The sequence below is a fragment of the Scyliorhinus torazame genome, chromosome 21 (assembly GCF_047496885.1).
Source record: "Scyliorhinus torazame isolate Kashiwa2021f chromosome 21, sScyTor2.1, whole genome shotgun sequence".
NCBI lineage: Eukaryota > Metazoa > Chordata > Chondrichthyes > Carcharhiniformes > Scyliorhinidae > Scyliorhinus > Scyliorhinus torazame.
Genome location: NC_092727.1, coordinates 79,586,749 through 79,609,936, shown reverse-complemented (window position 1 = coordinate 79,609,936; position 23,188 = coordinate 79,586,749). Strand labels below are relative to the sequence as shown.

The following is a 23,188-nucleotide window of genomic DNA, read 5'->3' as shown; positions in this document are numbered from 1 at the left end:
TGCACTTCCATTCCCTGTAGCTCCTGCAATCCTCGTTCTGCGCTCTCTCGGGACAATACTATTTGAATGGCCTGTTGAAAAGTCAATGTTGACTCAGCTAACAACTTTCTCTGGGTGGCCGCATTGTTAATACCGCAAACCAAACGGTCGCGTAACATTTCTGACAAGGTCTCACCATAGTCACAGTACTCCGCAATCCTGCGTAGCCTGGATAGAAAGTTGGCAAGGGATTCTTCAGGGGTCCTCTCAGCGGTATTAAACCGGTAACGCTGGACTATCGTGGACGGGGTTGGGTTAAAATGTTGCCCCACTATATTCACAAGCTCATCAAACGTTTTGGTGTCCGGCGCAGCTGGGTACGTAAGGCTCCTAATCACCCCAAACGTATGCGGGCCACAGGCGGTGAGCAATATGACCAGCTGGCGCTCATTTTCGTGATATTGTTTGCCCGGAAATAGTACCGCATCCGTTGTGCGTACTGGTTCCAGCTTTCCAGCGCAGCATCAAAAACATCCAAACGTTCGTACAGAGGCATGGTATAATAGAAAACAACTTCCAACCTGTATCCAACAAAAATCCAGAGAGATGGCTTCAGCAGTGTAGACAGCTATTCACTTTAACCCATGTCGCCAGTTTTGTGAGGGCCATGAAGAATCCAGCACGAGTTTTAAGGATACAAAGTAATAACATTTATTTACAATGACATATATATATATACAACAGCAGCAGCAACTTCCCTTGCTGCACACTCCTTCCTACTGGTTCCAAACTGGCCAGCTTTATTTATACATGGAGTTTACGAATGGTTTCTCCGCCCCCCTCATTGGGGAAACTCATACTCCCACAGGATTGTGGGATTGTCATTAGTCCCCAGCAAATGGTAAGCAGGCAGGTTATAACACCTGACAAGCCCTTCTTTCTATGAATCAGCTGAATGAATCTGCTCTGAATTGGCTGGATGGCTGATTTATGATGCAGAGCGAGGCCAACAAAGCGGGCCAATTCCCGTACCGGCTGAGGTAATTCATGAAGTCCCATAAGACCATAAGACATAGGAGCGGAAGTAAGGCCATTTGGCCCATCGAGTCCACTCCACCATTCAATCATGGCTGATTTCAACTCCATTTACACGCTCTCTCTCCATAGCCCTTAATTCCTCGAGAAATCAAGAATTTTATCTACTTCTGTCTTAAACACACTCAACATCCCGGCCCCCACCGGCAATGAATTCCACAGACCCACCACTCTCTGGCTGAAGAAATTTCTCCTCATCTCTGTTCTAAAGTGACTCCCTTTTATTCTAAGGCTGTGCCCCCGGGTCCTAGTCTCCCCTGCTAATGGAAACAACTTCCCTACGTCCACCCTATCTAAGCCATTCATTGTCTTGTAAGTTTCTATTAGATCTCCCCTCAACCTCCTAAACTCCAATGAATATAATCCCAGGATCCTCAGACGTTCATCGTATGTTAGGCCTACCATTCCTGGGATCACCCGTGTGAATCTCCGCTGGACCCGCTCCAGTGCCAGTATGTCCTTCCTGAGGTGTGGGGCCCAAAATTGCTCGCAGTATTCTAAATGGGGCCTAACTAGTGCTTTATAAAGCTTCAGATGTACATCACTGCTTTTATATTCCAAGCCTCTTGAGATAAATTACAACATTACATTTGCTTTCTTAATTACGGACTCAAACTGTAAGTTTACCTTTAGAGAATCCTGGACTAGGACTCCCAAGTCCCTTTGCACTTCAGTATTATGAATTTTGTCACCATTTAGAAAATAGTCCATGCCTCTATTCTTTTTTCCAAAGTGCAAGACCTCGCACTTGCCCTCGTTGAATTTCAGCAGCCATTTCTTGGACCACTCTCCTAAACTGTCTAAATCTTTCTGCAGCCTCCCCACCTCCTCAATGCTACCTGCCCCACCACCTATCTTTGTATCATCGGCAAACTTAGCCAGAATGCCCCAAGTCATCTAGATCGTTAATATATAAAGAGAACAGCTGTGGCCCCAAAACTGAACCCTGCGGGACACCACTCGTCACCGGTTGCCATTCCGAAAAAGAACCTTTTATCCCAACTCTCTGCCTTCTGCCTGACAGCCAATCATCAATCCATGTTAGTACCTTGCCTCGAATACCATGGGCCCTTATTTTACTCAGCAGTCTCCCGTGAGGCACCTTATCAAAGTCCTTATGGAAGTCAAGATAGATAACATCCATTGGCTCTCCTTGGTCTAACCTATTTGTTATCTCTTCAAAGAATTCTAACAGGTTTGTCAGGCACGACCTCCCCTTACTAAATCCATGCTGACTTGTCCTAATCCGACCCTGCACTTCCAAGAATTTAGAAATCTCATCCTTAACGATGGATTCTAGGATCTTGCCAACAACCGAGGTTAGGCTAATTGGCCTATAATTTTCCATCTTTTTCCTTGTTCCCTTCTTGAACAGGGGAGTTACAACAGTGATTTTCCAATCCGCTGGGACTTTCCCTGACTCCAGTAACTTTTGAAAAATCATGGGCGCAATTCTCCACTCCCGCGCCGGTTGGGAGAATCAACCTGGGCCCCCAAAATTTCCCGGGACGCAGGTCCGACACCCTCCCGCGATTCTCCCAAGCGGCGGGAATGGCCCGGTCGAGTTTTGCGGGCCGCAGGCCTGAGAATCACCGGAGACACCCAAAATGTCGATTCTCCGGCACCCCTGCTATTCTCAGGCCTGGATGGGCCGAGCGGCCAGGCCAAAACGGCGGGTTCCCCCCGACGCCGTCCACACCTGGTCGCTGCTGTCGTGAGCGGTGCGTGAACGCTGGGGGGGCGGCCTGCGGGGGGGGCGAGGGGGGATCCTGCACCGGGGGGTACCTGAAATGTGGGGTGGCCCGCGATCGGTGCCCACCAATCGTCGGGCCATCCTCTCTGAAGGAGGACATCCTTCCTTCCGCGGCCCCGCAAGATCCGTCCGCATCTTCTTGCAGGGCGGACTTAGAGAGGACGGCAACCACGCATGCGCGGGTTGGCGCCGGCCAAGCCGCGCATGCGCGGATTACGCCCGTTATGCGGTGCCGGCCGCATCATCTATGCGGCGCCGGCCGCATCATCTATGCGGCGCCGCCTTTACGCGGGCGACAAGGCCTGGTGCATGTAGATGACGCGGTTCCGATCCTGGCCCATTGTCAGGGCCTGAATCGGTCGGGATCGGGGCCGTTTCGCGCCGTCGTGAACCTCGACGACGTTCACGACGGCGCGGCCACTTCGGCGCGGGAGTGGAGAATCCCACCCCCATTCTCCACTCCCGCTTTGAAGTGGCCGCGTCGTCGTGAACGCAGTCGAGGTTCACGACGGTGCGAAACGGCCCCGATCCCGACCGATTCAGGCCCTGACAATGGGCCAGGATCGGGGCCACGTCATCTACACGCGCCAGGCCTTGTCGCCCGTGTAAAAGCAGCGGCGCATAGATGACACGGCTGGCGCCGCATAACGGGCGTCATCCGCGCATGCGTGGTTGCCGTCCTCTCTAAGTCCGCCCCGCAAGAAGGTGTCTGACGGATCTTACGGGGCCGCGGAAGAAAGGAGGTCCTCCTTCAGAGAGGACGGCCCGACGATCGGTGGGCACGATCGGCGGGCCACCCACCCCACATCTGAGGTACCCCCCTGTGCAGGATGCCCCCCTCGCCCCCCCCGCAGGCCGCCCCCCCCCCCCCCCAGCGTTCACACACCACTCACGACTGCACTCGCGGTGTGGACGGCGCCGGGGGGAACCCGCCGTTTTGGCCTGGCCGCTTGGCCCATCCGGGCCTCAGAATAGTGGGGGTGCCGGAGAATCGCCATTTTCGGTGTCTCGGACGATTCTCCCGGCCTGCGTTCCCGCCGCTTGGGAGAATCGCGGGAGGGCGTTGGACCGGCGTCCCGGGAAATGTTTGCGGCCCAGGCGATTCACCCAACCGGCGTGGGAATGGAGAATCGCGCCCCATAACTAATGCCTCCACTATTTCTTCAGCGATCTTCTTTAGAACTCTAGGATGTAGCCCATCTGGGCCCGGAGATTTATCAATTTTTAGACCTCTTAGTTTCTCTCGCACTTTCTCCTTTGTGATGGCTACCATATTCAACTCTGCCCCCTGACTCTCCTGAATTGTTGGGATATTACTCGTGTCTTCTACTGTGAAGACTGACGCAAAGTACTTATTTAGTTCCTCAGCTATTTCCTTGTCTCCCATCACTAGATTACCAGTGTCATTTTGGAGCGACCCAATGTCTACTTTTGCCTCCCGTTTGTTTTTAATGTATTTAAAGAAACTTTTACTATCATTCCTAATGTTACTGGCTAGCCTACCTTCATAATTGATCCTCTCTTTCCTTATTTCTCTCTTTGTTATCCTCTGTTTATTTTTGTAGCCTTCCCAATCTTCTGACTTCCCACTACTCTTTGCCACATTATAGGCTTTCTCTTTTGCTTTGATGCATTCCCGCCTGAGGTGTGGTGAGCCTCAGGTTAAATCACCAACAGTCGACTCTCCCGTTCAAAGGGGAAAGCAGTCTATGGTCATCTGGGACTGTGGCGGCTTTACATTTTTCCTCTTTAATTAAGGAGACCAAGACTCGTAAGGTGTGGTCTCGCCAATGCCCTATACAGTTGTAGCAAGACTTCTCCACTTTTATGTTCTATACCCCTCATAATAAAGGCTAATATTTGCCTTGTAATTTTTGCAAGCTGACCTTTTGTGATTCATGTTCAAGAAATGCCCTCATCCCACACACTCCATTTAAATTTAAAATGTATATAATTCTGACAGCGAGGGACAAACTGGGTACAAGGGTGATGTATCCCCTGGCTGAGTGGTGGGGTGGGGGCTGGGGGGGGCGGACGCACGGGTGGTCAGGAACAAGGGGTCATAGTCTCAGGATAGCTCATTTAAGACTGAGATGTGGAGAATCTTTCTTCACTCAAAGGCTGGTGAACCTTGGCTGCGGATGCCAAGTCACTAAACACATTTAAGAAGGAAATAGATAGATTTCTAGACACTGAAGGTCTCAAGGGGTATGGGGAGAGTGCAGGAGTATGGCATTGAGATAGGGGATCAGCTATGATTATGTGGAATTGCAGAACAGACTCAATGGACTGACTAGCCTATTCCTATTCCTATTTTCTATGTTCCAAAATAACATTCTGCTTTTCCATTCTTCCATGGTGGCACAGTGGTGAGCATTGCTGCCTCACAGCTCCAGGGACCCGGGTTCAATTCCAGTTTCAGGTCACTGTGTGGAGTTTGCACTTTCTCCCCATGTCTGCGTATGTTTCCTCCGGGTGCTCCGGTTTCCTCCCACAGTCCAAAGATGTGCAGGTTAGGTGGACTGGCCATGCTAAATTGGCCCTTGGTGTCCAAAAGGTTAGATTGGGGGTTACGGGGATGGGGTGGGGGCGTGGGCTTAAGTAGGGTGCTCTTTCCATGGGCCAGAGCAGATTCGATGGGCTGAATGGCCTCCTTTTGCACTGTAAATTCTATGATTTTATCAAATACACAACCTCCCATTTTCCCACATCATACTCCATTCACAAAACGTTTGCTCACTCACTTAACTTTTTTAAACCCCTCCCCAGTGGCATCTTCAATGAAATGGCTTGAACACCACGGTAGTTGTTGTCCCTGGGACTTTCCCGGTGTTGGCTGGTGGAACACCAGGTTGGTGAAGGCCCAAGGCGGAATAAGAATCACCGAAAAGGGCGATAGGAGTTCCAGCAAGGGAGAAAAAAAGTAATGGGTGCTTCAATTTCCTCTTTGTACTCGACTTGAGTTGTGTAGAGGAGAAAGGAGAGTATTAACTGGAAGGGATTGGTGAGAGAGGCACACCAGCATTAACGGGTGAAGAGGAAGAATACCAACTTGTGTTGATTTGGAGGGGGAGAAACACCACATGTAATTGTGGGGATAGAACGCCAATGTGAGCTGGAGGATTGACGTTAGAGAGAGCCACTCGGTGAAAAAGTAAGGTGTTTGCTGGGGATGGTATTTTTGACCTGGGACCAGAGGGGTTAACATATCTCTGTAAACTCAGGCCGAGGTGGACTCGGGACTGGATATGAACAAATGACTGTTGAAGCGACGTTGGGGAGCGATGGCCTGTTTGTTCAGTTGATTACCTTTTATTAAGATCAAAAATTGACCAGTTGTCAATCATCAGCACGGTAGCATAGTGGTTAGCACAGTTGCTTCACAGCTCCAGGGTCCCAGGTTCGATTCCCGGCTTGGGTCACTGTCTGTGTGGAGTCTGCACGTTAGGTTGGGTTACAGGGATAAAAGGGTGGAGGTGTGGGGCATAAGTATGTATGGTGCTCTTTCCAAGGACCGGTGCAGACTCGATGGGCTGAATGGACTCCTTCTGCACTGTAAATTCTATGATTCTATGATCCAGTTGTCAAGAGACTTCCGGTGGTGGCCATGGTGTGAACAGTAGCACATTTGGCAGCTCCCGCTCGAGGCTGTATTTTTTGGACCTTTTCCCCATTTGGAGGGCGGATATGTGGCTGAAAAAGGTGTAGGACGTGTCAGAGGGGAGATTGATTCCGCTGGTGGGGCGGGTGAATGGATCCACGGAACAGAAGTGGGTCAAGGAGAAGGGAGCAGCTGGAGCAGGAGAATCTTTGTGCGCCACAGCTTAAGATGGCGGAGGGTGTGGGACCGGCGCTGCTTACCCAGTGGTCGATGGACCAACTGGTGGATTTCACTGGCAGCCGCGATGGGAATAATGCGAGGTACAAAAGGCGGCTGCAGAAGACAGTGGAGAACCTTAAGAACCATTCCTGGAGACAAAACTTGAGAATTGCAGGGATGCTTGGAGGCATCGAGGGAGCGGACACTGCCAAGTACATGGATGGACGTTTGGAGAAGCTGATGAGAGTGGGGGCCTTTGGCCGGCCCCTTGAGATTGACTGAGTGCACAGGGCGCTAATGAAGAGGCTGCAGGCGAATGAGCCGCTGAGGGCATTGGTGGTGCGTCTTCACCGGTTCCTAGATAAGGAGAAGATCTTGAGATGGGCGAGGTAGATAAGGAGATACACCTGGGAGAAAAGTGAGCTGCAAGTGTATCAGGCCCTGGGCTTGGATCTGGTGAAGAGAAGGGCTGGGCTTAACCGGGTGAAGGATGCTCTCTTTAAAAAGGGGGTGAAGTTTGGGATGTTGTAGCTGGCTCACCTCTGGGTGAACACCAGAGGAGGTGCCAGAATTTTTGAGGGACAATAGACTGGCAGGAGAAGGGGGGCATTGAACTGTGGAGGGGGTGGTGTGGAGAGGAATGTGGTTTCTTTTATCCTATTCTTGGTATTTCTTGTATTTTCTTCGGTTTGGTGGGTGATTGGGGAACTCTTCTCCTCCGAGATGTTTTGAGGTGATGAGGGGGTGAGTACACCTTTTTGATTGTTGGGGTTTTTATGTTTTTCTGTAGTTTATTGTTGCACTGTTGTGAGGAGAGCGAGCGGGGGGAGGAGGGGGGTAGGAGGCGGTGACACCTTGGGCAAGAGTTGGCAGGTTAGCTGGGCAGGCTAGTTAACAGGAGCGCAATGGGGGGTGGTGATCAGGTGGGTAGTGTGGCAGTGGGAGATTGAGTTGTTTTGTTTAGGGGAGGGGGAGGAGGGAGGGGAGGGTCTGCTGACAAAGGTGTTGTTCCTGTGGCATTATATGGGAGGGCGTGGTGATGGTGGACATCCGGGGGTGGGCCTGGAGGGTCACGTGGCACAGCTGGCCTAAGAAGAGATATGGTTGATCGGCAGGGGGGGAGGAGCGGGAAGGCCTATGACCAGGCTGGTCACATGGAACAGAAGGGGGCTGAATCGGCCTGTCAAACGGTCCTGTGTTTTCGCGCATCTGCGGAGTTTGAAGGCGGATGTGGCCTTTTTGCAAGAAACACATCTGAAGATCGGGGACCAGACAAGGCTAAGCAAAGGGTGGGTAGGGCAGGTTTTTCATTCGGGGTTGGATATGAAGACGCATGGAGTGGCGGTGTTGGTCAATAAGCGGGTGGCGTTTGAGGTGGGGAATATGATAGAGGATTCGGGGAGGGCGGTTGTGATGGTAAGCGGGGAATTGGAGGGGATGTCACTAGTCCCAGTTAATGTTTATGCCCCAAATTGGGACGATGTGGAATTTATGAGGCGAGTATTGGGGAAGATTCCGGACCTGGACTTACACTGGCTGATCATGGGGGGGGTGGGGGGGGACTTTAAAGTGGCCATTGACCCGGGGATGGACCAGTCGAGTTCGAGATCGGGGAGGGTGGCGAAGGAGCTGAAGGGGTTTATGGAGCGCTTGGGGGAAGTGGACCCGTGGAGGTTTGGGAGGCCGAAGATGAAGGAGTTTTCAGACTTCTCCCGTGTGCATAAGGTCTCCTCGCGGATTGATTTTTTTGTGGTGTGTAAGTCGTTGCTGGTGGAAGGGGTGGTGGGCTATTCGCCGATCGTGGTCTCAGACTTGCGAGTAGATCGAGAGGGGGGGCTCAGCGCCCACAGTGGGGGTTGGATGTGCAGCTGCTAGCGGAGGAGGAGGTCTATGAGCGGGCAAGGGCCATCCGGGGGTACGTGGAGGTAAGCGATACAGGTGAGGTCTCAGCTGCCACGCTATGCGAAGCACTCAAGGCAGTGGTCAGGAGGGAATGTATATCAATTCAGGCCCACAGAGAGAAGGCTGAGCGTGCAGAGATGTCAAGGTTGGTGGACGAGATTATGCGCGTGGACAGTAGGTACGCTGAGGCCCCGGAGGCGGGATTGTTGAAGGAGAGGCAGAAGCTCCAGATGGAGTTCGGGTTGGTGTCCATGAGCAAGGCAGTGGGGCAGTTGTGGTGGGCCAGAGGGGCAGAATGGGATTGGATCTGGTGGGGTTGAATGGGGTGTTTGAGGCGTTCGATAGAAGTTCTATAGGAGGCTTTATGAATGCGAACCCCCGGCTGCGGGAGAGGGAATACGGGATTTTGTGGATGAGCTGCAATTCCTCAGGGTGGAGGAGGGGCTGGTAGAGGGGCTGGGGGCGCCCATTGGATGGGTGGAGGTACTGGAAGGTATGGGGGAATGCAGGCAGGGAAAGCCCCGGGTCCAGACGGTTTCCCAGTAGAGTTTTATAAAGAGTTTTTGGGTGACCTGGGGACCCTGCTGGTGAGGGCATTTAATGAGGCGAGGGAGAAGGGTGAGCTCCCCCGTAATGTTGGCACAGGCCTCAATATCGCTGCTCCTAAAAAAGGATAAGGAACTGGAGCTGTGTCGGTCATACCGTCCAGTATCGCTGTTGAATGTGGATGTCAAGTTGCTGGCTAAGATTCTGGCCTCGCAGATTGAGGACTGTGTGCCGGGGAGGACCAGACAGGATTTGTAAAAGGGAAGGATGTGGAAGCTCTGGAAAAGGTGCAAAGAAGATTTACCAGGATGTTGCCTGGAATGGAGAGTAGGTCTTACGAGGAAAGGTTGAGGGTGCTAGGCCTTTTCTCATTAGAGCGTAGAAGGATGAGGGGCGACTTGATAGAGGTTTATAAGATGATCAGGGGAATAGATAGAGTAGACAGTCAGAGACTTTTTCCCCGGGTGGAACACACCATTACAAGGGGACATAAATTTAAGGTGAAAGGTGGAAGATATAGGAGGGATATCAGAGGTAGGTTCTTTACCCAGAGAGTAGTGGGGGCATGGAATGCACTGCCTGTGGAAGTAGTTGAGTCGGAAACATTAGGGACCTTCAAGCAGCTATTGGATAGGTACATGGATTACGGTAAAATGATATAGTGTAGATTTATTTGTTCTTAAGGGCAGCACGATAGCATTGTGCATAGCACAATTGCTTCACAGCTCCATGGTCCCAGGTTCGATTCCGGATTGGGTCATTGTCTGTGCGGAGTCTGCACGTCCTCCCCGTGTCTGCGTGGGTTTCCTCCGGGTGCTCCGGTTTCCTCCCACAGTCCAAAGATGTGCGGGTTAGGTGAATTGGCCAATGATAAATTGCCCTTAATGTCCAAATTGCCCTTGGTGTTGGGTGGAGGTGTTGAGTTTGGGTAGGGTGCTCTTTCCAAGAGCCGGTGCAGACTCAAAGGGCCGAATGGCCTCCTTCTGCACTGTAAATTCAATGATAATCTATGATTAATCTAGGACAAAGGTTCGGCACAACATCGTGGGCCGAAGGGCCTGTTCTGTGCTGTATTTTCTATGTTCTATGTTCTATGAAGCACATGTCGGCCAATATCCGGCACCTGCTAAGTGTCATAATGATACGGAGGGACGAAATGTGGAGGTGGCGGCTGCGATGGACGTGGAGAAGGCCTTTGATCGGGTAGAGTGGGAGTATTTGCGGGAGGTACTAGGGTGGTTCGGGTTTGAGCAGGGGTTTGTAGATTGGATTTGATTGCTGTACTTGACGCCGGAATCGAGCATCAGAATGAATCGGGTGAGTATGGGGTACTTTAGGTTGTACCGGGGGACAAGGCAGGGATGTCCGCTCTCCCCATTGCTTTTCGCCTTGTCGATAGAGCCATGGTGATGGCGCTTAGAACGTCCTGGTGTTGGAAAGGGAAGACCTGCTGTTGTATTTATTGGTCACACCGGAAAGCATAGGGGTTATCATGGACATTTTGGTGAAATTTGGTCGGTTTTTGGGGTGCAAACTAAACATGGAGAAGAGTGAGATCTTTCCGGATTCAGGCAAGGGGGCAGGAGAGGAGGTTGGGCAGGTTGCCGTTTAATGTAGTGGGGGCAAGTTATAGGTATTTAGGTATCCAGGTGGCGAGGGGGTGGCAGCAACTACACAAATTGAATGCGGCTCGGTTGGTGGAGCAAATGAAGGGCGAATTTAAAAGGTAGGATTTGGCAGGGCAGGTGCAGACCGTAAAGCTTTTTAAAAAAAATTTAGAGTATCCAATTCATTTTTTCCAATTAAGGGGCAATTTAGCATGGCCAATCCACCCACCTTGCACATCTTTGGGTTGTGGGGGCGAAACCCACGCAGACACGACGAGAATGTGCAAACTCCACATGGACAGTGACCCAGGGCTGGGATCAAACCTGGGACCTCGGCACCATGAGGCAGCTGTGCTAGTCACTGCACCACCGTGTTGTCTGCAGTCCCCGTAAAGATGGCTTTTACCATCTGTTGCTTTCTGTTTGCATTCCAGAACCTCCCGATTTTTATCCCCAAGGCCTTTTTAAAGGTGGGATGTGCTTCCGTTGTCATCGGCGGGGCGGGTGCAGTCCGTAAAGGTGACGGTTCTCCCGAGGTTCCTGTTTGCATTCCAGAATCTCCTGATTTCTATCCCCAAGGCCTTTTCAAGAAGGTTAACTCATTGATATTGGGATTTGTGTGTGCAGGGAAGGCCCGTCGGGTAAATAAGATGCTGTTGAGTGAGGACGAGGGGGGCTGGGTTAGCCTTGCCAAATTTAATGAATTATTATTGGGCGGCAAATATAGCCATGGTAAGGATGTGGGTAGTGGGGGAGGGGTCGGTTTGGGAGCAGATGGAGGCAGCTGCGTGCAAAGTACTAGTTTAGGAGGGTTGTTGACAGCGCCTTTGCCATTCTCGCCGGCCTGGTACTCCACACGTCCAGTATCAGTGACGGCCCTGAGGATGTGGGGACAGTGGCGACAGCACCCGAAGCTTGAGGAAGCCTTGGTTTGGGCCCCGATCTGTGGGAATCATAGGTTCGCTGGACGGGGGTTGTTCAGGGTTGGCGGCAGGTGGGGATTGAGTGGTTTGGAGATTTGTTTGTGGAGGGCAGCTTCCTGAGTTTGGAAAGACCGGTGGAGGATTATGAGTTGCCCAGTGGAAACGGATTCTGATACTTACAGGTGCGGAACTACATGAGAAAGCAGGTGCCATCTTTTCCTGATCTGCCACACCCAGGATTGCAGGACAAGGTGCTGTTGAGTGCAGGGGTTGAAGAGGGCAGGGTGTCAGAGATATATAAGGAATTGATGGATAGTGAGGGCGCCCCGATATGAGTAGTTAAGCGAAAGTGGGAGGAGGAGCTGGGTGGTGAGTTGTTGGCTGTGTTATGGGAGGAAGCTTTGAGAAGGGTGAATGGGTCCTCCTCATGCGGCAGGTTGAGTCTCGTCCAATTTAACGTCATCCTTAGGGTGCATATGACGGTGGCTAGAAAGAGTAGGTTCTTTGAGGGGGTGGAGATAGGTGTGGGCGGTGTGCGGGGAGGCCCGTGAACCATGTTCACATGTTTTGAGCCTGCCCGAAGTTGCAGGGATTTTGGCGGGGGTTCGCTGGCATGATGTTGGAGGTACAGGGGGGATGTGGTCCCGAGTCCCGAAATGGCAGTGTTGGAGTGTCGGAAGACCCAGGAGTCCAGGGGGTGAGAGAGGCCGATGTTCTGGCCTTTGCTTCTCTGGTAGCCCGGAGACGGATCCTGTTGGGGTGGAGGGTCCCGGAGCCTCGGAAGCCGGGGGTATGGGTGAGCGACCTCGCGGATTTTCTTAGGCTGGATAAAATTAAATTTGCCTTAAGGGGGTCGATGGAAGGGTTCAGCCGGAGACGGAAACCGTTCATTGACTTCTTCCGGGGAGGGGGGATGGAGGGGAGGGGTGGTGTTTAGGGTTAACAAGAAAAAGTGGAGGCAGAGAGGGTGGAAGTATGGTAGGGAGGATTGCGGTTGATGGCTATTTATTGAGTTATGCTGTGTTCTGTTTGTTATTTGGTGGTTATCTTTTTTATCTTGGTTGTGGTTTTATTTGATGTTTATTTATAAATGCCTGAATAAAAAATATATTTTTTAAATATCATCAAGTTGTCACTTTAACAATGTTATGGGCCAGGGTTTAGAGAACCCCAAAGGGTATCATGGAGTTCACCTGACCCACAACTTTTAATAGATTGTGGTATGGGGAGCACACGGCCCACTCTACAGATGTGGTACAGCAGAAATGGAAAAGTATTTATTAAAGCAAAACAATGTTTATTCTATGAACTCAAGTTAACCTTTTTAAAACATACAGTGAACATCTTAGCGACCATCAATTCAAATACAACCCCTCAAAGAATAGAACATTCCAAGTAATACTTAAACTTCCCAAACATCCCTAAGACTTAAAAACACCTTTTAACAGAAGCACATCAGGTTCAAATTCACTACTGCGAGCATTTATAATTCTGAGTTCACCAAATGATCAAGAGATAGTCTTTTCATGGCAGAGAGTACACCTGCTTTGTCTGGCTTCAGCTCCAACACTGAAACGAAACCAAAAAAATACAGACACATCCAATCATTTCTCAAAGTGAAACTAAAAGCTGACAGCCAGCCCAGCTCCACCCACACTCTGACATCACAGGCAGCATGGTAGCATAGTGGTTAGCACAATTGCTTCACAGCTCCATGGCCCCAGGTTCGATTCCTGGCTTGGGTCACTGTCTGTGCGGAGTCTGCACGTTCTCCCCGTGTGTGCGTGGGTTTCCTCCGGGTGCTCCGGTTTCCTCCCACAGTCCAAAGATGTGCAGGTTAGGTGGATTGACCATGCTAAATTGCTCTTAGTGTCCAAAATTGCCCTTAGTGTTGGGTAGGGTTACTAGGTTATGGGGATAGGGTGGAAGTGTGAGTGTGGAAGGGTGCTCTTTCCAAGAGCCGGTGCAGACCCGATGGGCCGAATGGCCTCCTTCTGCACTGTAAATTCTATGAAATCTATGAAATCACTGCAGTAATAAACACCCATTTTTTAAAGGTCACCCACTACAGTTATTCTATAAAAACACCCATTTCTTAAAGGTACTCTCACATGACAACAATAATACAGTAACTACATTGAAGCGTCCTTGTGACAATAAGTGATTATTATTATTTTCGCCTATGTAGTTCAGCTGATAACAATCGATGAGTTGACCCACTTTTTATAGATACCTTCAACTAAATAGAAGCATGCCCTCAGTAACCTTCCACTGAAATGAACGTGCTCACTGGTATTTACTCTATCTCCATATCCAAGTCACAGCTTGAAAATCAGAAAATCCACATAACTGTTAGAGTGAGAGCAATTTCCCTCCAACATGAAAAAAGTGCTGAGTGCATTGCACCCGACTCACTGTCAGCAATGCGGAACTTCAAACGAACTGAGGAAATTAATTTGTATCTTCACTGACTGATGCAGTCTTAGAGATAATCAGATTTTTCAGATGTGTTTCTTTTTTAAAAAATATATTTATTAAAGTTTTTTAACACAATTTGTCTCCCTTACAAACAATAACACCCCCCCCCCCTCGTAACAAAAAAAAACGAGAAATCGCGCAGAGCAAGATATATACATGGCAAAATGATATATTTACACAGCTTTGTACACTGGCCCTCACCCGTACATGCCAGTTTCCCCAACCCTTCATGTTATCTCTTGCTCATCCACCCTCCCAGGCAGTCCCCCCTTTCCCCCCCCCCCTCCCCCCCCCCCTCCCAGGACGTCCCCTCCACCCCACCCCCATCCCCCCCAAGGTTGCTGCTGCTGCTGACCGACCTTCCTCTAACGCTCCGCGAGATAGTCTAGGAACGGTTGCCACCTCCTGTAGAACCCCTGCGCAGACCCTCTCAAGGCAAACTTAATCCTCTCCAAATTTATGAACCCAGCCATATCATTTATCCAGGCCTCCAGGCTGGGGGGCTTCGCCTCCTTCCACATTAGCAAGATCCTTCTCCGGGCTACTAGGGACGCAAAGGCCAGAATGCCGGCCTCTTTCGCCTCCTGCCCTCCCGGTTCGTCCACTACTCCAAATATTGCTAGCCCCCAGCTTGGCTTGACCCGGACTTTCACCACCTGAGATATTGCTTCCGCCACTCCTCTCCAGATCCCCTCCAGTGCCGGGCATGACCAAAACATATGGACATGGTTCGCCGGGCTCCCTGAGCACCTTCCACATCTGTCCTCTGTGGTGTTGGGTGTTCTGACACACAGATGAGCCAACACAGTTGCATATGGTACAACGCTTCTTTATTTAAACTCACTATTTACAACTTGGTCTTTGCACTCTGCACGTGGGGGGCTCCCTGCTTGTGGTGTTTCAACAGCTCTTTCTTGTTCCCTTCTTCCCAGACCTACCGACCTCCAGGTGTCGTGCTCGTGCTTTTTATGTGGTTGGTGTTCTTGTCTGTGATTGGTTGTGGTGTTGTGTACTCTGATTTGCCTGTTAGTGTGTCCATCATGATGTGTGTGTTTGAATATCATGACATCCCCCCTTTTTACAAAGATATGTGCCTACGTGGTAATAAATATGATCGTGACGTGAGTGCATCTAAGAGTGTGTGTGTGTCGTGTGCAGCATGTGTCTATGACGGAACTATGTACATGGGGCGATGTCGAGTGCGTCACATGAATCCAGTTGTACCATAACATAACAGAAATGCGAACGAGAGAAGAAGAAAAAAAATTTGAACAGTTGTCCAGTCAGACGACATCTGGAACGATAAACAACAACAGGTTATCATGTAAAATTGTCCAACTTATTAAACATATGAACTGTATTATAAGTCCATTCTAATGGGTTTGCGACGAATTCGGGTTGACCGTCAGGGTGGCACACCACTCATCGGCTGGATTGATGGCATTGACCTTGTTGACATCAATGACGGCAACTCGGAAGGCATCCTGGTCATCTGCATCACTTAACTGGAAGTCTTGATGCGTGGGCTGGACGGTCCTGACTCGTGCGCGAGGTTGTCGAGGATGCGCCGGATCTATGGGTTGAGCCGCACGACAGCGGGCTGCGTAGTGGCCCATCATGGCACATCTGTTGCACTGTCGGTTTTTTGCAGGACATTGCCCTTTTAAGTGTAGACCTCCACAATTGCTGCACGTCATGATGTCACGGCATTCGTTGCGCCACTGCGCATGCGCAGTGCGATCTTGCGGTGGACGCGCCTGCGCAGTGCGTCCTTCGTTGTGGCCGTTATTTTTGGTGCGCACCTGCGCGGGAGACCGCGAAAAGCGCGGGAAGCGGCCGCTGTCGTCCGGGCCGTGGGGCGGGAAGAAATCGACGGCCTGGATGCGTTCGACGTCGTGGGCGGCCTGGCTTGCCGATTCGACGGCTGGGGACCCCCTCCGTGCCAACTCGGACGCCTGAAATCGGGCAAAACGGCAGGTAGCATTTTCATGGAGGACACAGGCTTCCACAGCAGACGCTAAGGTGAGGCTCTTTATTTTAAGAAGCTGCTGGCGTAGGCCACTAGAGGCAACGCCAAAAACAATCTGGTCCCTGATCATGGACTCTGTAGTGGTGCCGTAACCGCAGGACTGCGCTAGAATCCGGAGGTGCGTCAAAAAGGGTTGAAAAAGCTCCTCCTTACCTTGCAGGCGTTGCTGAAAGATGTATCTTTCAAAACTTTCATTTACTTCAACTTGAAAGTGCTGGTCCAGTTTGAGGATGACCGTGTCATATTTGGCCTGGTTTTCGCCTTCTTCGAACACCAGTGAATTAAAGACATCGTTTGGGTGGGGGCCTGCGTAGAAGAGGAGCATTGCAATCTTCGAATCATCCGAGGCATTCTGTTTTTCGGTGGCACGGATGTACAGGTCAAATCGCTGCCTGTAGAGCTTCCAGTTGGTGCCTAGGTTCCCCGTGAATTGCATCGGCTGCGGTTTGCCGGTGTGGTCCATGTCCAGAATGGCAGGTTAGTAGGCAGGTATCGATCCACTCCTGTACCATGTGGTGTTGGGTGTTCTGACACACAGATGAGCCAACACAGTTGCATATGGTACAACGCTTCTTTATTTAAACTCACTATTTACAACTTGGTCTTTGCACTCTGCACGTGGGGGGCTCCCTGCTTGTGGTGTTTCAACAGCTCTTTCTTGTTCCCTTCTCCCCAGACCTACCGACCTCCAGGTGTCGTGCTCGTGCTTTTTATGTGGTTGGTGTTCTTGTCTGTGATTGGTTGTGGTGTTGTGTACTCTGATTTGCCTGTTAGTGTGTCCATCATGATGTGTGTGTTTGAATATCATGACATCCTCTACCCCAAAGAACCTACTCAACCTCGCCCCCATCAAGTGCACTCCGTGGACCATCTTAAATTGTATCAGGCTGAGCCTGGCACACGAGGAGGAGGAATTAACCCTACCTAGGGCATCAGCCCACAGACCTTCCTCGATCTCCTCCCCCAGCTCCTCCTCCCATTTGCCCTTCAACTCTTCTACCAGCGCTTCCCCCTCTTTCAACTCCTGGTGTATTTCCGACACCTTGCCCTCCCCGACCCATACACCCGAGATCACCCTATCTTGAACTTCTTGTGCCGGGAGCAACGGGAATTCCCTCACCTGTCGCCTCACAAAGGCCCTCACCTGCATATATCTAACGGCATTTCCTGGGGGTAACTCGAACTTCTCCTCCAGTGCCCCTAGGCTCGCAAACGTCCCGTCGATGAACAGCTCCCCCATTCTTCCAATCCCCGCCCGATGCCAGCTCTGGATCCCCCCGTCCATCTTCCCCGGGACAAACCGGTGGTTACCCCTGATCGGGGACCACACCGATGCTCCCATTGCATCCCGGTGCCGTCTCCACTGGCCCCAGATCCTTAGCGTTGCCGCCACCACCGGGCTCATGGTATACTTTGTCGGCGAGAGCAGCAGCGGTGCCGTCACCGACGCCCCCAGGCTCGTTCCTTTACAGGACGCCATCTCCATCCTCTTCCATGCCACCCCCTCTCCCTCCATAACCCACTTGCGGATCATCACCACATTTGCTGCCCAGTAGTAGCTCCCCAGGTTTGGCAACGCCAACCCTCCTCGGTCCCTACTGCGTTCCAGGAACCCTCTCCTTACTCTCGGGGTCTTATTCGCCCACACAAACCCCATAATACTCCTGCCTACTCTCTTAAAAAAGGCCTTAGTGATCACGATGGGAAGGCACTGAAACACAAACAGAAACCTCGGAAGGACCACCATTTTGACCGACTGCACTCTACCAGCGAGAGCGGTAACATGTCCCATCTTTTGAAATCCTCCTCCATTTGCTCCACCAACCTCGTCAGATTCAGTTTATGTAGGGTCCCCCAACTCCTGGCTACCTGGATCCCCAGATACCGAAAGCTCCACTCCGCCCTCCTCAGCGGTAGGTCCCCTATCCCTCTTTCTTGGTCCCCCGCCTGTAATACAAAGAGCTCACTCTTCCCTACATTGAGCTTATAGCCCGAAAACTCCCCAAACTCCCTTAGAGTCTGCATGACCTCCACCATCCCCTCCATTGGATCCGCCACGTACAGCAACAGGTCATCCGCAAAAAGTGACACCCGATGCTCTTCTCCCCCTCGGACCACCCCTCTCCATTTATTAGACTCCCTCAATGACATGGCCAATGGTTCGATCGCCAATGCGAACAACAGGGGGGACAGGGGGCACCCCTGCCTCGTCCCTCGGTGCAGTCAAAAGTACTCCGAGCTCCGCCGGTTCATCACTACACTCGCCATCAGGGCTCTGTAAAGGAGCTTAACCCAATTGATAAACCCTACGCCGAACCCAAACCTACACAGCACCTCCCAGGGGTTCTCCCACTCTACTCGGTCAAAGGCCTTCTCCGCGTCCATAGCTGCCACTATCTCCGCCTCTCCCTCCTCCGATGGCATCATTATCACGTTTAAGAGCCGCCGCACATTGGTGTTTAGTTGTCTGCCCTTTACAAATCCCGTCTGGTCCTCGTGGATTACCCCCGGGACACAGTCCTCGATCCTCGTGGCCAGCACTTTTGCCAGCAACTTTGCATCCACATTGAGGAGCGAGATCGGCCTGTACGATCCACATTGCAGTGGGTCCTTGTCCCGCTTTAGGATCAAAGAAATTGTCACTTCCGACATTGTCGGGGGCAGGGTCCCCTCCTCTCTTGCCTCATTAAAGGTCCTCAACAGTAGCGGGGCCAACAGGTCTGCGTACTTACTGTAGAACTCCACCGGGAATCCGTCCGGTCCCGGGGCCTTCCCCGTCTGCATGCTCCCCAAAACCTTGCTCAGCTCCTCCAACCCAATTGGTGCCCCCAAACCAGCCACCTCTTGCTCCTCCACCCTCGGGAATCTCAGCTGATCTAGGAATCGTCTCAACACTCTTCCTCCGCTGGGGGCTGGGATCTGTACAGCTCTTCATAAAAGGCCTTGAATACCTCGTTTATTTTCGTTGCACTCCGAACCGTGGCTCCCCTTCGATCTTTGACTCCCCCTATTTCCCTCGCTGCCATCCTCTTACGGAGCTGGTGTGCCAGCATCCGACTAGCCTTTTCCCCATACTCGTAGGTCGCCCCCTGCGCTTTCCTCCACTGTGCCTCCGCCTTCCCTGTGGTCAACAGGTCAAACTCCGTCTGGAGCCGTCGTCTTTCCCCAAGTAATCTTTCCTCCGGGGCCTCTGCGTATCTCCTGTCCACTCAAAATCTCCCCCACTAACCTCTCCCTTTCCATACCCTCTTTCTTCTCCCTATGAGCCCTAATGGAAATTAGCTCTCCCCTGATCATCGCCTTCAACGCCTCCCATACCACCCTTTGTCGTTGGCCTCCAAGTACCTTTCGATACACCCCCTCACCTTCCCACACACCACCTCGTCCACCAGCAGTCCCACATCCAGCCGCCACAACGGGCGTTAGTCCCTCTCCTCTCCCAGCTCCAGTTCCACCCAGTGCGGGGCATGGTCCGAAACGGCTATAGCCGAATACTCCATCCCCTCCACCCTCGGGATGAGCGCCCTACCCAGAACAAAGAAATCTATCCGGGAGTAGGCTTTGTGTACATGGGAGAAGAAAGAAAATTCCCTGGCCTGCGGCCTTGCAAACCGCCATGGGTCCACTCCCCACATCCGATCCATAAACCCCCTAAGTACCTTGGCCACCGCCCGCCTCTTTCCAGTCCTTGATTTGGAGCGGTCCAGTGCTGGATCCAACACTGTATTGAAGTCCCCTCCCATTATCAGGCCTCCTATCTCCAGGTCCGGAATGCGCCCCAACATGCGCTTCATGAATCCTGCATCATCCCAGTTCGGGGCGTATACGTTTACCAACACCACCCACGTCCCTTGCAGCCTACCGCTCACCATTACATATCGCCCTCCATTGTCCGCTACAATAGTCTTGGCCTCAAATGACACCCGCTTTCCCACCAATATTGCCACCCCTCTATTCTTCGCGTCCAGTCCCGAGTGGAATACCTGTCCTACCCATCCCTTTCTTAACCTGACCTGGTCCGCCACCTTCAGGTGTGTCTCTTGGAGCATGGCCACGTCCGCCTTCAGTCCCTTTAAGTGCGCGAACACTCGAGCCCTCTGCACCGGCCCATTCAGGCCCCTCACATTCCACGTTATCAGCCGGATTGGAGGGGCTCTCACCGCCCCCCCCCCCCCCACCACGCCCCACCGACTAGCCATCTCCTTTTCTGGGCCAGTCCCGTGTCCACGCCTCCCTCACCCTCCAGTCCCCCAGAGGGGGGACCCCCGTCCCGACCACCTCTTCTGTGTCCCATTCCCTTTCGGCCAGTGCAGCAGCAACTATTTCCCCCCCCCCCCACTTCCCCTCTCCCCTCCCCCCCGCTAGACCCCTGCCTAGCTTTTTTGCTCCCCCCATGTCACTCCCGTAAGTCAGCTGACGCCTGCTGACCCCGGCTTCCCCCACTGTCCCATTGACCTCCCCGCGTGGGAGTCTCCCAACCCATATGCATTCCTTCGTTCCCCTTCCCGCCTTTCTTCCCGCGCGCAGGAAAAAACCCCGCGCTTTCCAAAGCCCGCTCCGCCCCCTCTGCGCAGCTCCTGTCGCGGCCTTGTCTCTCTCCCCCAGCCCATGTAACATTTCCTGCGCATGATTGACCCCCTATATACAACAACCATCACACATCAAACCCCAAAACATCCCCCCCACCCTCACAAACCCTCAGTTAGAGTCCAACTTTTCGGCTTGTACAAAGGTCCACGCCTCTTCAGGTGTTTCTAAGTAATAGTGTTGGCCCAGTCGCGCTGGCTGCAGCATTCCGAATTTCACTTCTTTCTGGTACAACGCCGCTTTGGCCCGGTTGAAACCCACTCTCCGCTTTGCAACCTCCGTGCTCCAGTCCGGGTATATTCGGATCTCTGCATTGTCCCACTTACTGCTCCGCTCCTTCTAGGCCCATTTCAGGACCCACTCTCTGTCTGTGAACCGGTGGAACCTCACCACCATCGCCCTTGGCGGCTCATTTGCCTGGGGCTTCTTCGCCAGCACCCGATGTGCTCCGTCCAACTCCAGCGGCCTCGAAGGGGCCTTCGTGCCCATCATCGCCTCGAGCATCGTGCTCGCGTATGCCCCGGCATCAGCCCCCTCCACTCCCTCAGGGAGAACCAGAATTCGCAGATTCTTTCTCCTCGACCTGTTCTCCAGGTCTGCGAATCTTCCCGCCCACCTCTTGTGTAGCGCCTCGTTCTGCTCCACTCTCACCGCCAGGCCCATGAGCTCGTCCTCGTTCTGACTGACTCTTTTCTGTACCTCCTGGATCTTAGCTTCGTGGGCCTTCTGCATGATCCCGAGTCCTTCAATTGCCGAAAGCATAGGCGCCAACATCTCTTTGCGCATCTGCAGCGCTTGATGAACTCCTGCAGCTCCCCTTTGTCCCTGGCCGCCGCCATTTTGTTTTCTTTCCCTCGCTTCTCCCGTTGCTCCAGTGCCGCTCCTTTGGCCGTTACACTTCTGGTTCGTTTCATAGAAGTTGGCAGTGTTTGCTTCACCAGTCTGCCGCAAAAAGTCTATGGAAACTCCTGAAAAAGGTCTGAGAGTCGGCTCCAGACGGGAGCTGCCGAATGCACGACCTACTCCTCCGTGGCCGCCACCAGAAGCCTCGTCCCCGCCTCTTCAATGGCCTTGGTAGATCCTTTCACAGTTGTTCCCTCTGCTGCTAGAATTCACCTTTGATAGAGTCAAGCCAGATTGCAGCTTTAAGCTTGCCCTTCCCCCGCCTGCATGCTGGAAGAGGCCCTCGTCTACTGCTGCAGCTCAAGCCAAATCTTTCACTGTTTATGCCGGGTCTGGTAGCCAAAAGACACAACACTCCTGGGGGACACTGTCAGGGGAATGCTGCAGCCTTCTTCCCACACCGGGAAATGTCAAACAAATGCCGTGGGGGCCCTGTAAAAGAGCCCAAAAGTCCGTTCCAAGCGGGAGCTGCCGAATGTGCGACCTAGCTCTGCATAGCCGCACCCGGAAGTCCCTTTTCAGATATGTTTCTTAGTTATCTCCAAAACTCAGCAATTATTGACACTATGTTGGAGTCAGTCACTAGAGGAGTCCTGTCAGTACTGATGATATACAAAAAGGTATCTTGAATTGACATAGCACCTCGAAACCTCAGGATGCCCAGACTGATTTCTTGCTATGAAGTACTTGTGAGGTTTAATCACAGTTGCAATGTAAGACAAGTGGCAACCAATTAGCATAGTGTAAGCTCCCACAGACAACAATGAGATAAATATCCATAGCGGGAATCTCCGGTTCGCCACCCGTTTTTTCCTGGGCGACATGCCCTCACCGCCACTGGGATTCTCCGTTACCGCCACCTGTCAATGGGGTTTCCCATTGTGGCCACCCCAAGCCACCAGGAAGCCAGTGGGCGTGGGTGTGCTGCCAGCGCAACGGAGAATCGTGCCGGTGGAGAATCCCCTGCATATCTTTATTAATAATGTTGGTTGAGGGATAAATATTTTCCAGGGCACGGACACACCTAGTCATTAACGAGTGACAGTGGCTTAGGCCTATACTCTCTCGAGTTCAGAAGAATGAGAGGAGATCTAATTGAGGTATATAAGATGATAAAAGGTCTTGACAAAGTAGAGGTGGAGCAGATGCTTCTTCTTGTGGGGCAATCTGTAACGAGAGGTCATAGTTTTAGGATAAGGGTTGCAGATTTAAAGCAGAGATGAGGAAAAATTAGTTCTCTCAAAGGGTTGTGAACCTGTGGAATTCACTACCCCAGATTGCGGTGCATGTTGGGAAACTGAGTAAATTTAAGGAGGAAATAGACATGTTTTTAATTAGTAATGGGTTGAAAGGTTACGGAGAATGGGCAAGAAAGTGGGGTTGAGGCCGAGAGGAGATCAGCCATGATCATATTGAATGGCGGAACGGGCTCAGGGGGCAGAAATGCCTACATCTATCCTAGAACAAAGAACAAAGAAAAGTAAGCACAGGAACAGCCCCTTCGGCCCTCCAAGCCTGCGCCGACCATGCTGCCCATCCAAACTAAAATCTTCTACACTTCCGGGG

The 23,188-nt window shown here is 51.9% G+C and overlaps 1 protein-coding gene across 1 annotated transcript in view; it reads left to right on the top strand.

Annotated features, from left to right (window-relative positions):
- LOC140398366 (integrin beta-3-like) overlaps nucleotides 1-23,188 on the top strand; it is a 229,271-nt gene that overhangs the window by 78,967 nt on the left and 127,116 nt on the right. The window lies entirely within an intron of this gene.